This window comes from Schistocerca gregaria, chromosome 10, assembly GCF_023897955.1.
Source record: "Schistocerca gregaria isolate iqSchGreg1 chromosome 10, iqSchGreg1.2, whole genome shotgun sequence".
NCBI lineage: Eukaryota > Metazoa > Arthropoda > Insecta > Orthoptera > Acrididae > Schistocerca > Schistocerca gregaria.
Window position 1 is genome coordinate 189148660 of NC_064929.1, and position 16839 is coordinate 189165498.

Genomic DNA, 16839 nt, shown 5'->3' on the forward strand with positions numbered 1-16839 from the left:
TTAATTTAAAGAACGGCATTATGCATTGTATCGAGATGTTTTCTCTAAATTTCAACGGTTCAAAATGATTCAAATGGGTCTGAGCACTATGGGACTTAACTACTGAGGTCATCAGTCCCCTAGAACTTAGAACTACTTAAACCTAACTGAGCTATGGACATCACACACATTCATGCCCGAGGCAGGATTCGAACCTGCGACCGTAGCGGTCGCGGTGTTCCAGACTGTAGCGCCTAGAACCGCTCGGCCACCCCGGCCGGCTCAACGGTCCACTTTTTCTTCTAATGGTACAATATATTTTCACTCCCTGTTACACGGGGAGAACTGACTGTCGTAATACCGTAGGAGGAAACGGAGCTTCCACGGAAACATTTTGGTGTTCGCTCTTCCGACATGCTATTAGAGAGGAAAGCCATAGAGAAATAATACGAAAGTGCTTCTACAAGCCCTCTGCTAAACACGTAACTGTGAACTGCAACGGTATTATGTAGATGTCTCCAAAGGGATGTTTAGTACATCGTGTGTAAGTGTGTGATGAAATTTTACGGATGTTTTTCGTCCTATTGCCGGCGTTCTGAGACGAGGCTGTCCTCGGTTCCAGGTCGCGGCGGGCGGTCCAGGCGGGTAGAGGGTAGAGGGTAGCAAGTACCCTCCCCCACCCCCTCCCCCACCCCCACCCCACCACCGACCGGCCGCTGGCGCCGCCCCCTCCCTTCTCCTGGCAGGCGACCCTCTGCGCATGCTCGCCACCGCGCGTCGCCTATATAAGACGGCGGCGGCTTCGGGCGTCCACTGCCGCCCCGACGCCGCACGAGCTCGCTTCGCTCCGACGCCGACGCCTGCCCGCTCTCCGCAAGGTAGGACGCCGACGCTCCGCCGCGCTGTCCGCGGCGCTCCGCCCCCGGCAATAAATTACTGCCCCCCCGTCCAAACCCTCTTACTATCGTAGTTGATGAACTGTTTTGAAACCCACGATGCATTTGTATGGCCGTCATGATAATTAACAATACAAATTCCGCAACTAATTTCGTCAATTTTCTCCAGAGATTTACCAGCTTTCCTTCCACGGTCTGTCCAAGTCCAGTCACGTTCCTGACCATTCGTGTTATGTACATGACGTACAGTTTAAATCTCTTAATTTTGGGTCCCAGTCAAGATAACCTACTGCGTAAATTTAACACTCAATTTCATTAAATTTGTCGAATTCTATTTTAGTGTTCCACTAACTGTCTACCTCTAGTGACCACAAGTTGTTCACTACCTTCTGTTGGTCATTGCGTTACCTAGTCATGCAATATACTGCAAAAATTTCTTAGTTAACTTTATCAACTTTGTTGAGTTTTAGCCTAGAATTCCGGCACTTGTGTACAACAAATCAGCACACATATAGTACACTAATTTTTGTTGGCAAAAGTGCAGAGCGAATCATATTTTGTTTCTCAGTCACTACTACATATTGCATAAATTCAAAACCTAAATTCATCAATTTCGTTGAACTTTATTCTAGTATTCCAACATGTCTCTACCCTAAGTCAGCACTTATTGTACTCTACTATTTGTTGAGAAAGACGAAGAGCTTACAATGTTTTGTGTCCCAGTCAGGTCAACATAATCCATAAGTCTCACACTAGCCTTCAATGAATTTTCTCGAGTCATGTTCTACACACTTGTCCACACCCAGTCAGAACATATTTTATACTATTTCATGTTGGCGGCGTTGCAGATGATACATATTTTGTTTCACAATCATGACTATGTAATTTACAGCACAAATTTCTTATTTAACTTCACCAGTTTTGTCAAGCATTGTTGTCATATTCCGCCATCATTCTACATCAAATCAGCACATACGCGCCCATTTGTGCTGACGATGATGCACAGCGCACCATATTGTGTGTCCCTGTCATATAAAATATATTGCAAAATTTCTCAGTTAACTTGATCAGTTCTGTCGTTTTATTATAGTGTTCCACCATCCTAAGTCAGCAAGTTTGCATTGTCAGTGGTGTAGAATAGAGCAGGACATTAGAGTCAGAAACAAGAATGGAAATATCTGATTTGAACTTATGTAAAAAAAATTGTCAAGATTAAGTCAGAAATAAAGTGGTGGAAGAGAAGAGTAAAATATAAGATAGACCCAACAATGATATTCTACCGATAATCTGATTTTATCTATCTGTAACGTCTCAAACACCTCGCCCCTCAGTTATTTCCTGTAGTATTTATTTCATTATCGTTCAGAAACAATTTATTCAGCTTTCCATTTGCATAATTTTTAGGCGGGCAGACTGTTACCGCCGGCTTTCTCTGGCAAAAGAAACAAGTAAAACCTGGATCCAGAATTTCTTTACTATCTTTACTGAGAATAGATATGTTTTGCAATTACGAGAAATATCGGAAGACGCTTTTGTATCTGATGATTGAAACTAATTAAAATTGGTGGAATTTCTGAACTTACTGGAAAAGTTACATGACTTACATCGCTAAACTTTTTTGCTTTTACAATGACAATATATATTACAAATTCGTCACATAATCACATCACTCACCCCCCCCCCTTTGTTTCCAGACTTTATTTTTATCTTGTCGTGCCTGCTTGGAACTTATTCTTTATAGTTGTGAAAATTAAAGTCTCAGAATACGTTTCATGTACCTCATACAATAATACATTACCATCTCTGTATGAAATTTGATGAGTTATGTGTATCAGTTTAAGCAACTTAAAGCTTTATACCTGTTGCACAAGTAAAATAGCCCATGTATTGCAAATTGCAAGTACTGACATCATTTATTTATACTGTTTTTGTAACTTTCTTTCTGCCATACACGTTGTATCGACCTTTAATATAAGGTACATACTCAATGGGTTAAATCGCTTGTGATATACTGAGACCTTTCACGGCAATCGATACTGCAAATTTCTAAAGTAATTTCAAGAATATATTTGAAGTTGAGAGAAATATTTTAAACACAACTGGCATTATAAGTGGCTGTTCATTGCCCATATTAACATACTGTGTTTTGACAGCTTGTTCCCATCCCATGCAGACAGCATCATAAGTCACACCATGTACAATACGGCTGAAAAACGGTGCACGTTCCCAAAGTGGATGCACAATGATAAAAAAATAGTAAAAAAATTGCGAAGCAGAAGTTCGAAAAGAGATTGGTTAGTTGTGAGCAAATGAGGAAAATCGTGTGGAAATGGTAACGACGAGTTAGTTACAGAATTTTTGCCAATCTTTCAAGGCAGTTTCTGTAAAATATTCTATTTCATTACTTGTTTCCATCAATTATGAAATCGTCCGACCAGTGAAGATTAAAAAGATAGCGTGGAAAACATTAGATTTTCACGACATTTTATTAAGCCATATTGATCTGAGGATATAGGAATTGATTGGAACCAATAATAAAATATAAAACACATTCTTCAAATTCTAACATTTGATAGCTATACCCTTCATTATGACCTTCCATATTCCACCAGAAATTAGGCACCTGAGGTGAAGGTTTCCTGTTGAATGAGTCGTGCTTATTAGTTAATTAAAGATTTACTCAAACATCAAACTCTCACATTATCGCAAGTCAGTGGAATAGACAAGAGATACCATTACCACAATAGAGAAAGCTGAATCATTCCCATTTTCCCTCCAAATATTAAATCAATTAAACATCATTCAAGCAGCTTACGTGGTATGAACTCTGATATTTAGTATGATGTTACTTTTCTGTTGTCTGTTTTTATAAGTACTTATATATTAATTCTCCCTCATTTGTCTAGGATAGTATTATTCCAGGAAGAAATTAAAATAAGTCCAACAGCGCTGACTAATATACAGGGAAAGCAACATGCAGAATCCAATGCTGGAGAAGATTACTGAATTTATACTGCCTGAAACTTTTGATGGTATTTATGAAATCTTTAGCAAGATACATTACCGGAAATTTATGTAAAAAGAGGGAGAAAAAAATTCAAACTATTCTTACTGTATTTGTCCTGGTGCTTCCTTTCAGACTTTTTTTGTCTACCCAATTAGTTTTACTTTCATTTACTGATTTTGCTAGGTAATTGTTCCCATCTTCACAAGATGAGCAATTGTTCAACATTTCACTGGTCAGGAGAAGGTCTACCCATTGCGATTGTCATCGGTTTCTCGTAGTTCCATTATCCCTTTTACATTTGCCACAACATGTGAAAACCTTACTACTGACTTTAAAGCAAATCCAAGAAGAAGGATGAAAGAACTGTGTTGATGCAGTTGACAGTCATCCACTAATGTGTAATTTACTAACTAAGAGTTGCAGATGAGGGTGAAGTCGTACGAATTTAAGAAAAGACAGATGTAAAATGATTTTCATAGGAATAATTTCTTATACCAATTAAGTGTTGTAAGCAGAATAAACTTACAGAAGCATCTAAAAGTTGTATGTCTACACAGCTAATTACACAAAGAAAGACTGGAGACACTTGGATAAGCATGGCTGAAGAAAAGTATATCTTGGTCCAAAAATACTGTATACCTCATCACCAATCCTCACTTGTACTTTATTACAGTATTATTCCGCTAGTTAACAGTCTGCCAAAGTTCCGAGACGAAACTTATATCGATTACATAGTTGTCACCTGCCTGGATAACATTCCCGTTAAAGACATACTACGGGTTGCATAAAATGACATCAGTAGGGGCAGCTGAATCACCTTTAATCTAGGACTGACATTTTTCCCGTGGCTTTACCCACATGTACGTACGTCAAACAGATTATATGTAACACATTTTACACAGATTTCCTATCCATTGAACATGACCTTTTGACTACTGTTTCTTTTTACTCGCACTGTGAAATCAAACTTACTGCAGTCTCGAGAAGAAGGAATCTTGAGAGCAATTGTTTGATTCTCCGCTGCCTTACAACATCTGGCTCCAGTGAGGACGTTAATTGCACCTGTGGTATTCAATAGTGTGGGATTTTAGCGGAACACGCTGACAAAATTATTGAATTGCTACAGTGCCGATTCTCGTCATGTGGTTGATACGCTGAACAACGCACATAAGAAATTTCAGCCTCTTACTTTTAAAATGTTCCATTCAACTAAATACAAGAAACAAATATGAATATGCCATTTTTGAACATTTTTAAATGTCACCCTTCTCATTCTCACCCCCAGCTCTAGGGATAGTGAGCGCCTATTACTCCCACATATTTTTGCACAAATGCATGCATAAACAAAATTTGGATGAAATTGCTGAGTTTTGCTCTCATGTCACCTCTTTTACCCCCAGGTTCAGCCATAGTGCTGCTAGGGGTGTCTTACTGTCAAAGTAACTTCTTTCCAGATGGCAAGTGATAAGAGTGTAAATTGCATTGAAACTGTGTCAGGAGAGATATGCTGTTAGGTTACTTTCTCCTCAGATCCCCTACACCACTGCTGGCAATGAAACGTCTTTGGGACTATCAACAGTAAGTCTAGTGACCAAGAAAAATATGCATTCGACTCTAATATCGGTCGTTATCGAATATCTTTTTCAAGTCGCATCTTCTCACCCCAATCTCTAGGGGTGGTAGGGAAATATTACCCCTTAAGTATTTTTATACACATGACAGAAATAGTGAGTCACTTTTACACAAAATTTCGTTGGAATTACTCTGGACATTCCTGAATAATGCCTCCTTTTACCCTCACCAATACTCACTGAGGGGCAGGTTTACTCCCCCACAGCGCTCCTTTCCATATGGTAAGCGATATGCGAACCAAATCTGGTTACAATCAGTCCAGTGGTTTACAAGGACACTGTAGATTCATAGACGTTCATGTGCAGGCGGTAATCTTTACCACTATCTTAAGGAACAAATAAATACACATGCCACTGACGGAGTATTCTGTTTTGCGTATTGTGCAAACACCACTAGCAATCTGACATGGGTACCTACAGTCTCCTAAAAAATTGTAAATTATGTAAGCATGACTTGAATTTTATATTTATTGTCAAGTATTTCAATTGTTATGAGGACGATAGACAGGTTACTAGTCTAAATGTCTACTAATTTCATTAATGTTTACACAAATGCCAAGAAAAGTCGAGAGTTGACATAAATGCAAGGCGTTAATAGGACTATTATTAATACGATATGTTGCAAAATGGAACTGACAGAGAAAAATCCAATGAAGTTTTGTCAGGAAGTGTCTCTACTATGCCAGGCGATCACATCATTTCTTTCTTTCCAATTCTGTGCATACGGTGAGCACATAAAGATGCCTAGAACAATAGTGTAACGTGCCAAGCGAGGTTTCCCCTGTTTTCACGCAACCCCACATAACATACCTGTCCTGCATCTCCTTCTTGACGACAATTCTCAGCCGCACACTGCAGGGGCAATGAGGACAACCCTGCAGCGTTCCCAGCCACCATACAAGCCGGACTTCGCTCCCTCTAATGTTCATCTCTGCTCACAAAAACCGATGGTACAAGCAACGAGCTTCAGACCAGCGCAGACAACGAAACATTGTCTCGAAATTTGGTAGAAAATCCGAAGAAATTCTGGTCGTATGTAAAGTACACAAGCCGCAAGACGCAGTCAATACCTTCGCTGCGCAGTGCCGATGGTACTGTTACCGACGACTGTGCCGCTAAAGCGGAGTTATTGAACGCAGTTTTCCGAAATTCCTTCACCAGGGAAGACGAAACAACTCAAATCGCTTGATACGGGCAAGTCTTCAGGTCCAGATTGTACACCGATTAGGTCCCTTTCAGATTACGCTGATACAATAGCTCCCTACTTAGCAATCATATACAACCGCTCGCTCACCGATAGCTCTGTAGCTACAGATTGGAAAATTGCGCAGGTCGCACCAGTGTTTAAGAAGGGTATTAGGAGTAATCCATCGAACTACAGACCTATATCATTGACGTCGGTTTGCAGTAGGGTTTTGGAGCATATACTGTATTCAAACATTATTAATCACCTCGAAGGGAACGATCTATTGATACATAATCAGCATGGTTTCAGAAAAATTCTTGTGCAACACAGCTAGCTCTTTATTCGCACGAAGTAATGGCCGCTATCGACGGGGGATCTCAATTTGATTCCGTATTTCTAGATTTCCGGAAAGCTTTTGGCACCGTTCCTCACAAGCGACTTCTAATCAAGCTGCGGGCCTATGGGGTATCGTCTCAGTTGTGCGACTGGATTCGTGATTTCCTGTCAGGAAGGTCGCAGTTCGTAGTAATAGACGCAAATCATCGAGTAAAACTGAAGTGATATCAGGTGTTCCCCAGGGAAGCGTCCTGGGACCTCTGCTGTTCCTGATCTATATAAATGACCTGGGTGACAATCTGAGCAGTTCTCTTAGATTGTTCGCAGATGATGCTGTAATTTACCGTCTAGTAAGGTCATCCGAAGACCAGTATCAGTTGCAAAGCGATTTAGAAAAGATTGCTGTATGGTGTGTCAGGTGGCAGTTGACGCTAAATAACGAAAAGTGTGAGATGATCCACATGAGTTCCAAAAGAAATCCGTTGGAATTTGGTTACTCGATAAATAGTACAATTCTCAAGGCTGTCAATTCAACTAAGTACCTGGGTGTTAAAATTACTAACAACTTCAGTTGGAAGGACCACATAGATAATATTGTGGGGAAGGCGAGCCAAAGGTTGCGTTTCATTGGCAGGACACTTAGAAGATGCAACAAGTCCAGTAAAGAGACAGCTTACACTACACTCGTTCGTCCTCTGTTAGAATATTGCTCCGCGGTGTGGGATCCTTACCAGGTAGGATTGACGGAGGACATCGAAAGGGTGCAAATAAGGGCAGCTCGTTTTGTATTATCACGTAATGGGGGTGAGAGTGTGGCAGATATGATACGCGAGTTGGGATGGAAGTCATTAAAGCAAAGACGTTTTTCGTAGCGGCGAGATCTATTTACGAAATTTCAGTCGCCAACTTTCTCTTCCGAATGCGAAAATATTTTGTTGAGCCCAACCTACATAGGTAGGAATGATTATCAAAATAAAATAAGAGAAATTAGAGCTCGAACAGAAAGGTTTAGGTGTTCGTTTTTCCCGCGCGCTGTTAGGGAGTGGAATAGTAGAGAGATAGTATGATTGTGGTTCGATGAACCCCCTGCCAAGCACTTAAATGTTAATTGCAGAGTAGTCATGTAGATGTAGATGTAGAAGTGGCGGAAAGCCCAAGCGGCTGCCTCCTATGACGAGGGTACTGGAAAATTGGTATAACGCTACGACACAGGTCTCAGTTAGAGAGGTGACGATGTAGAGAAATAGCTGGAAGGTTTAGGAAATTTCGTTTTATGCAACCTAGACAACATCTGTGTCGGGAATGGTATCCAGGCAGGCGACAGCAAGTGCCCCCTCAGAGCTTTGGGGAACTGTTTGCAAACGAAATCATGCTTCAAAAAATTCGAGGCTAGGCCATGAGTTACAAGGTATTTTTGGACCAAGATATACCTTACTACTGCCGTAATTAACCAAGAGTCTCCAGTCTTCCTTTGTATAACAATGTAATCATATTGGTTTTGGATGTCTCAGTAAGTTTATTCCCATTGTTGTACATAATCTTTTGTTAACGGTCCAGAAATTTTGCCTTAAAAAATTTGGTTCACTGTTGGAAATAACGCAGTTAATAGGCGATATCAAAATAGTAAGCGTGGAAGTAATAACTTTCCGGTATAAAACCGCTGAACAATTTACTAGAGTAAGTACTATTAACGGAACAAAATATGGCAAAAGTGAGACATATCTCGGTCCAAAAATACCGTGTAACTCACGTCTGTTCCTGTCTGGATATCTTCCCCGAAACAAAAGTAGTGCGGCTTGCATAACACACCATTTTCAGGGGCAGTTGACTCATCTTTTACACAGGACAATTATTAGTAGGTAACAGGCATTTAGGAAACGCAGGCTATTTTCAGTAGGAATAGTAAATATTTTAGGATCTGATGGTATACATTAATTGGAATGAAACACTGCATGTAACAGGTGTTCAATTTCTTATTGCTTACAGTGATACAGTTGTTTCAATATAATCCAAACAAATATTCAGATGATGTTGTTAAGCAGAGGCAATTGATTAAGCTCAAAGCTGATATTCATAAATTTCTATGACAACACCATCACGTGTAGCTCGTGTGTGATCGTTTTTTTGTGACAGCAGCGCTATCCATCACCCAGAACATCAATTCGTCTTTTGTGTTCAGTTTTCCTTTTGTGGACGTCGTCTTTCAGACACCCGTATAGGCAAACATGACAATTTATATCGATCGATCTGTGATGGAATTTTAGCTGAAGAAGATGTGCCCTCTGAATTAAATGTTCACTCTGGAGTGGAGTGGGCGCTGATATGAAACTTCCTGGCAGATTAAAATTGTGTGTCAACCGAGACTCGAACTCGGCACATTTGCCCATCTCAGGCAGGTGCTATACCACCTAAGCACGACTCACTACCCCTTCTCACAGCCTTGCTTCCACCAGTACCTATCTCCCAGACTTCACACAAGTTCACCGACGAAACTTTCAGGTCTAGCACTCTTGGTAGAAAGAGTATTGGACAGACAGTGCTTAGTCACAGACAGCGGGATGATTTCAGAATGAAACTTTTAGTCTGCAACGGAGTGTGTGCTGATGTGAAACTTCCTCGCAGATTAAAATTGTGTGTCGGACTGAGACTCGAACTCGGTAGCTTGTCACCTGACAAGTAGAATGATCAAAAGTTTCGTCATATTGGGAGAACATACCCATCCACGTAGCCAAAGGAACCTCCCCCATTAATGCAGGAAGCCAGTATTTAAGGAAGTCTCGTTAACGGAATCTGTGAAGAGGATGATCCAGTTCTACCCAGTTTAGTTGCAACATGATAAACGTTATTGAATATAGTGCTGTGTGGTTAGGAAGTCGTCCATAGTTTTCTCTAAATGCAGCTTTTCCATTACAGAACCAGTACACAAATAATGTGTAGTCACATTCGGCTTTCGTACATGCATGTGGAATGCTTCAAAGATATTGAAGAATTGACTAACAAATCACTATTACAATAACAATTGAAAAACTAAATTATAAAAACTGAAGCACGACGTAACAAATTTAAAAAATGAAATTAGATAAATAAACTCACAGCAACAGAAACTTGTCTGCAAGGAACGTGCATCGATACCCCGTCGTACTTAATCTCTGATGCGTAATGTATCCATGGCGAATTGCGCATTGTTCACAGCCTTACACAATACGGGCACGACGTCTCTGTACATCTTGTACAATGGTTCTGCACATTAGAGCTTTCAATGCCACCGCAAATAAAACTAGTGGCTTCAGGTCTGCAGAGCAAGGAGGCCAAGGAATTGGTCCACTTCTATCGATTCATCTGTCACGGTATGTGGTATTCAGAATCCTATGTATGTCAACACAGACAATGAAGTTAGTTTGCGTCGACACAAGAATTGAAACAGACACATTTCAGCATTACCACCGTCTCGTTGGAACAACGAACACTACAGTGAACGTAAGAAATACAACTTAACTGTACATTTTAACCAAACTAACCAGGATTACATTTCGAACACTACGTGTAAGAAATATTTTTCATGTAATACTGCTTCATTTTGTTTCTGTGTGTTTGCCAAGACCAATGTGATTGTGAAGGAAGGTAGAAAATGTGTTATAACATGGAAGCAATGTTTTCGGCTTCAAGATCATGTAACATATTTTCTTCCGCTGTGTGTCAGGAATGGTACCTGAAAGTTTGTCTAACATCTATATTACTGCCTGTATTTACCATTCACCCTATAACAAAACGTAGATTCAACATTGGTTTTCAGTCATGATTTTTGTTCGTACACGTTTTGCTTACATTCAGTAATTCGTTTCCGGAAAAGCGAAGTAGAGTTCGAGTCCCAGCGCAACGCAATGTATTAATCCGTCAGGAAGTTCCAATTCACCACACAATCCGTTGCAGAGTGAAAATTCCTTCTGGAAATAATGCCACAGGCTTTACGTAAGGCACGTCTCAAAAATGGTTCAAATGGCTCTGCGAACTATGAGAGTTAACTGCTGAAGTCATCAGTCCCCTAGAACTTAGAACTACTTTAACCTAACTAAGCTATGGCAAACATCCATGCCCAAGGCAGGATTCGAAGCTGCGACCGTGGCGGTCGCGCGGTTTCAGACTGTAGCGCCTAGAACCACTCGGCCACTCTGGACGATGCACGTCTCCGCAATATCCTTTCTTGCAGGAGTGCTAGCTATATATGCCGGAGGGATTCTATGGAGTTTGGAAGGTGGAAAACGAGGCGCTGTCGAAAGTAAAGCCGTCAGGACGACTCGTGAGTCGTACTTGGATAACTCAGAAGATAACTAAATGGACTGCGATAGGCTAAGGTAATGGGTTCTAATTGTAGACCATATAGTTAGCATTTGCCGGGATGTTTCAGTTCGTTTAGTCGTTGTACTTGAGAAGGTTCTTCCAAAACTAATACTACAACGAGGTGACAGCAGTCATGGGATACCTCCTAATATCGTGTCGGATCTCCTTTCCCACGGCGTAGTGTAGCGACTAGACGTGGCGTGAACTCCACTAGTTGTTGCAAGTTCTCTGCAGAAATATTGAGCCGTGATGTCCCTATAGCCGTCCATAATTGCGTAACTATTGCCGGTGCAGTATTTTGTGCACCAACTGACTTCCCATAAATGTTCGAGGGATTCATGTCTGCTGATCTGCGCTGCCAGATAATTATCTGAAATTGTCCAGAAAGTTCTTCAAACCAGTTGTGGCCCGGGGACATCAACAGTCCCACTTGGTGTTGACGGGCGCAGCTTTACGTCGTGCAGTGGTCAAGGGTACACCAGTAGACGTTCGGCTCCCAACGACCATATCGAATGGTTCGAGCGCTGACACTTGTTGATGGCCCAGCACTGAAATCTGCAGCAATATGCGGAAAAGTTGCATTTATGTTACGTTGATCGGTTCTCTTCAGTCGCCGTTGGTCCCGTTCTTCCAGGATCTTTTCCGGCCCCAGGGATGTCGGCGATTGGATTTTTTACAAGATTCCTGGTATTCACGAAACTCTCGTGAAATGGTCGTACCAAAAAATCCACACTTCACCGCTACCTCAGAGATGCTGTGTCGCATCGCTCGTGCGCCGACTATAACACCACGTTCAAACTCACGTAGATCTTGATAACCTGCTATTGTAGCAGCCCTATCTAACAACTGCGCCAGACATTTGTTGTCTTATACAGGCGTTGCCAATCGCAACACCCTATTCTGTCTGTTTACATCTCTCTGTATACGTATACCTGTACCCTCTTTCTTTGGCGTTCCAGTCTATTTTAGTAATGTTGAGTTACATTAACATGCTATGCTAAATAGCAACTGTACATATGTTGACTTAGTCTGCTCTCATCTCTGTTGTGATTGCTGGTAATAATAAATGACGGAAATTTCCAGAGAAGAAAACGGTAGAGCACGCCAGAGGGCTATTGTTGTTATGCCATTATCGAAATGTTCTGTGAAACGCTTCGATGGACATCACAAATAATGGAAGCGCAATGCCGCATAAGTTACTAGTATTATTTTAGTTTGGAATGTCACAGGTGCTTTACGTGTCATGGGCATAGACAGTCTGCGTGGCTATCGGACAGTCACCGCTAGATGGCGAAGGCATCGTTTTCACCGCCGGAGGGAACCTCACTTCAACCCAGCTCAGCCATTAAACACGAAATGTATTGTAAAATATACACGCAAATCTTCCTCGTGAATCACGCTACCTATTTCTGAAAATCACATCAGTTCCTAAGATTTCTGACATTTTACAAATTAAAATGTTTGAAATAAACGGTTAGATTTCTGTCGTAAGTTGCGTTAATATGTATCCTATGGACATTGTGTCCATTCTCTCCCCATCCGTTTTCGTAAGTAAGTGAAATTCAATTATGCGCGTTTGGAATAGCCACTGCAGACAGCCCAAACGGTAATGCAGATTTAGTATACAGCAGGCAATCGCAGGCTTTCCCGGCGTAATAAGTCTTCACAGTCTCTTCGGGTTTGCTGCCGGAACCTAAAATTAACTCGATTCAATAACTCAGCGATCCAGCTGTTATACATTTTCAGGAGAGCGCTGCTTCTTCTGACGAGTCCCGCTGAGAACTGGATCACCGAAATATTGAATCGAGTTGATTTTAGGATGTGGCAACAAACTGGAAGAGACTTTCAATACAATAAACAATTTATAGTAAACAATAGCGGCAAAAAATTTATATGATGTAATTACAAAATAACTATTTTCAGATTTTTTTCGTAGCTTGTGCTGTGAAGGTTTACTTATTTCCAAAAGTCATGAGTCCAGGTCCACGGGGAATAGCCTGTGCTTTACGTGTCCTGGGCATAGACACACACCGTCAGGTGGCTTGCGGAGTATGGATGTAGATGTAGATGTAGACGAGTTTGTGAGTATCGAAAATGACCGTATCTTTTTACTGCTTTGACTTGGAAGCTTAAGCTCTACATGTTCAACGGACTGTAGACCTTAATAGGTAACACAAATTTGCACTTGATAGCTCTACCTGTTTCTGAGGGAAAAGGGGTCTTAATAAACGGACAGACAGGCAGACAGATGGACAGAAAAATAATGTCATTGGGATATGGAACGCTAAAAATTACAAAAGGATTACCGACGTACGCCTTGGAAATCGGTGCGGGAGCATGAAAAGTTCATTTGTATGATTACAGAATTCAGGAAAGTAATGCTGAACAGACGGTTAGGTTCCTATAGCTTTGCCCCCCCCCCCCCCCCCCCCTAGATGTCAAAACTTAGGCGTCAGCTTAAACGAATTTGTTTACCGATAACTGTCCATGAGAGACGTATCCACCCATCTATTGCTTGCAAAAAAAATACATATATTAATTTTAGAGTGTTTGTAGGAGTTAAAATAAAAATGTCACACCTACACCGGTTTCCCACTAGGCGTCTATGAAGTTCCCGTCGTCTAGGGTCGAACGGATGTTGTCACGAGCCCAGGAGAGGCGCCGGAGGCCATGTCGTGCTGTTAGCAAAGGCACTTGCGTCGATCTGATGCTACCATAACCCCTTAACGCCATATTTCGCCGCACTGCCCTAACGGATACGTTCTACGTACGTGGTTATTGCACGCAGTGTTGCTTGTCTGTTAGCACTGACAACTTTAGGCAAACGCCGTTAAGTAAAGGCCGTCGGTCACTGCCTTGTCCGTGATGGTAGTTAATGCCTCAAATGTGGTATTGTCGGCAGACTCTTTGACACTGTGGATCTCGAAATATTTTATTCCCTAACGACTTTTGAAATGGAATGTCTCATGCGTCTAGCTGCAATTAACATTTCGCGTTCAAAATCTTAATTCCCGTCATGCGGCCATAATGACGTCGGAAACTTGTCCACATAAATTACCTAAGTACAAATGGCAACTTTTATAGCTTGCGGCCTTCCGCGGTGGCCGAGTGGCTCTAGGCGCTTGTCCGGAACCGCGCGACTGCTACAGTCGCAGGTTCGAATCCTGCTTCGGGCATGGATATGTGTGATGACCTTAGGTTAGTTAGGTTTAAGTAGTTCTAGGGGACTGATGACCTCAGATATTAAGTCCCATAGTTCTCATATCCATATTAACCATTTTTATACGTTGCGTACGGGATACTGGCGTCATCTGTGCTTACTGCGTGACTTTTGTCACCTCAGGCTGCTGCTGTTACTGATTTTGTGTGTATATAAGGGACTTAGGAGATAATCTGAGTATCCTTCTTAGATGGAAGCTGATGCTGTCATTTACCACCTAGTAAAATCATCAGAAGGTCAAAATGAACTACAAAACGACTTAGGCGAGGTATCAGTATGGTGCGAAAAGTGGAATTTCACCCTAAATAATGTATGACTTGAGGTCATCCAAATGAATACCAGAAGGAAGTCGTCAAATTTCGGTTACATGACAAATCTTTGAAATCTAAAGCCTTTGAATTCGAATAAATCATGATTACGCACAACTTGAGTTGGAACATAGATAATGTTGGGGGAAGGCGAAATCAAAGACTACGTTTTATTGGTAGAACACGAAGAAAATGCAATAGAGCACGCTTTCCGTTCTATGTTAGAGCACTGCTGTGCCGCATGGCGTTCTTGGCGTATGGGATTGACGGAAGATATCGAAAAAGTTAGAGAATGGCGACCCCTCTCGTGATATCGAGAGTTAGGGCACAGAGGGTTACGGATATGATACACGAGATGGTGTGGCGATACTTCTAAGACATTCTTCCTTGCGGCGAGGTCTTTTCACGAATTTTCGATCAGCAACTTTTTCCTCCGAATGTGGAAATATTCTGTTGACGCCCATTTAGACAGAGAGAAGTAATTATGGTAATGAAGTAAGGGGAAACTGAGCTCTCACGGAAAGATGTAAGTGTTAGTTTTTCCCGCGCGTGTTTAGAGAAAGGAACGGCAGAGAAATGATGTGAAAGTGATTTGACGAACGCTCTGGCAGGCACTTGAGTGCCAATTACTGAGCAGTCACGTACATGAAGATGGAGATACAATTCTAGTAATGTTTAGAGAAGGTGCTCAAACTACCATGAGATGAATTTTGTTTCAAAGATGTCGCGATGATATGAATTCTTTTTGGTATACGAGCCACCGACAGATACTCCAGAAGAGGCAGTTGTCCATTCCGTTGACGCTGCAGCCATTACGTGCAAAACTAGTTGTTTCGAATGTGATAGACAATCGTTAGCACGCACATGCCAGTTGTCCATTAATGCAAACGGATAACATTTGCAACAACATTTCCAAAACACGCAACAATTCGAGCACTCTCTCTATCGCTAGTGTCAAAATCTTAACACATCACTAGTGCGGTAACGGCACATCTGCGACACAGAAAAACTGTTTTCCTTTTTCCTCCTCTAAACGTACTACACTTTTTTACACGTAGTTTTTTATATTCTTTATATAATACTCTGCTCGAAACATCTTGTACACGAAAGAGATATTAACACGTAAAAATATTTATTCCTTACTATTTTGTCGCTTATCTCGCTCAGATTTGCGTAGGACGGCAGTCGGATAACTTTTTACAAGTGTTTGCGTCACGACATCGATTGCGCAGCGTTACGTAAAAGTTCCTTCAGGATGGTGCATAACATTCTCTCATTTTTGGATTAATTGGTACTGAGTTTGATAGCCTGCGTATCTGGTTATATCCACCTGTGCAGCCCTCGGAAGCATTGTGAATGGCCAGATTGAGAACGCAGATAAAAACCCACCTGGCGGCGGTGTGTTCTGGCTCTGGAGAGGTACGAGTCTACGTAAAGCAAAATACGTCTAGTCTACATTTACATGATTACTCAGAGGATCTGTAGAATTACTTTCAGACCATTTCTGATCTTCGCGCGCAAGCTCTGATCTACGATATGTTCATATGATTGTAATTTCCCTCCTTGGGAAGTCAACGAAGCATTTCGGCAATCGAAGGAGAAAGTTGATGATGGGAATTTCGCCAAAAGATTTCGCTGCGACGAAAAACGCCAGTCTTCTAATGATCGTCACCCCGACTCGCGTATCATATCCGTGACAGTCTCTGCCCTGTTTCGTGATAATACAAAAAGAGCTTCCATTCTTTTAACTTTTCCGATATACTCTGTAAATCCAACTAGATAAGGATTCCATATCGTGTAGCATTATTCCAAGGACCCCTTGCATCTCCTGCGAAGTGTGCCGCCAAAAAAAAAAAAAAAAGATCTGGGTTCCGTTAGCCTTACCCTCAATATTTTCAACGTGATTGTTTTACCTTAGGTCGTTCGTACGAGGGCATG

At 41.5% G+C, this 16839-nt stretch overlaps 1 protein-coding gene across 1 annotated transcript in view; it reads left to right on the top strand.

Annotated features, from left to right (window-relative positions):
• Positions 1 to 797: 797 nt before the first annotated feature.
• The window catches only part of LOC126293576 (short neuropeptide F), a 518100-nt gene continuing 502058 nt past the window's right edge, over positions 798 to 16839 (top strand). Inside the window, exon 1 of the mRNA XM_049986850.1 lies at positions 798 to 857. The gene's annotated coding sequence lies outside the window, so the exon portion shown is untranslated. The remainder of the gene's footprint in view (positions 858 to 16839) is intronic.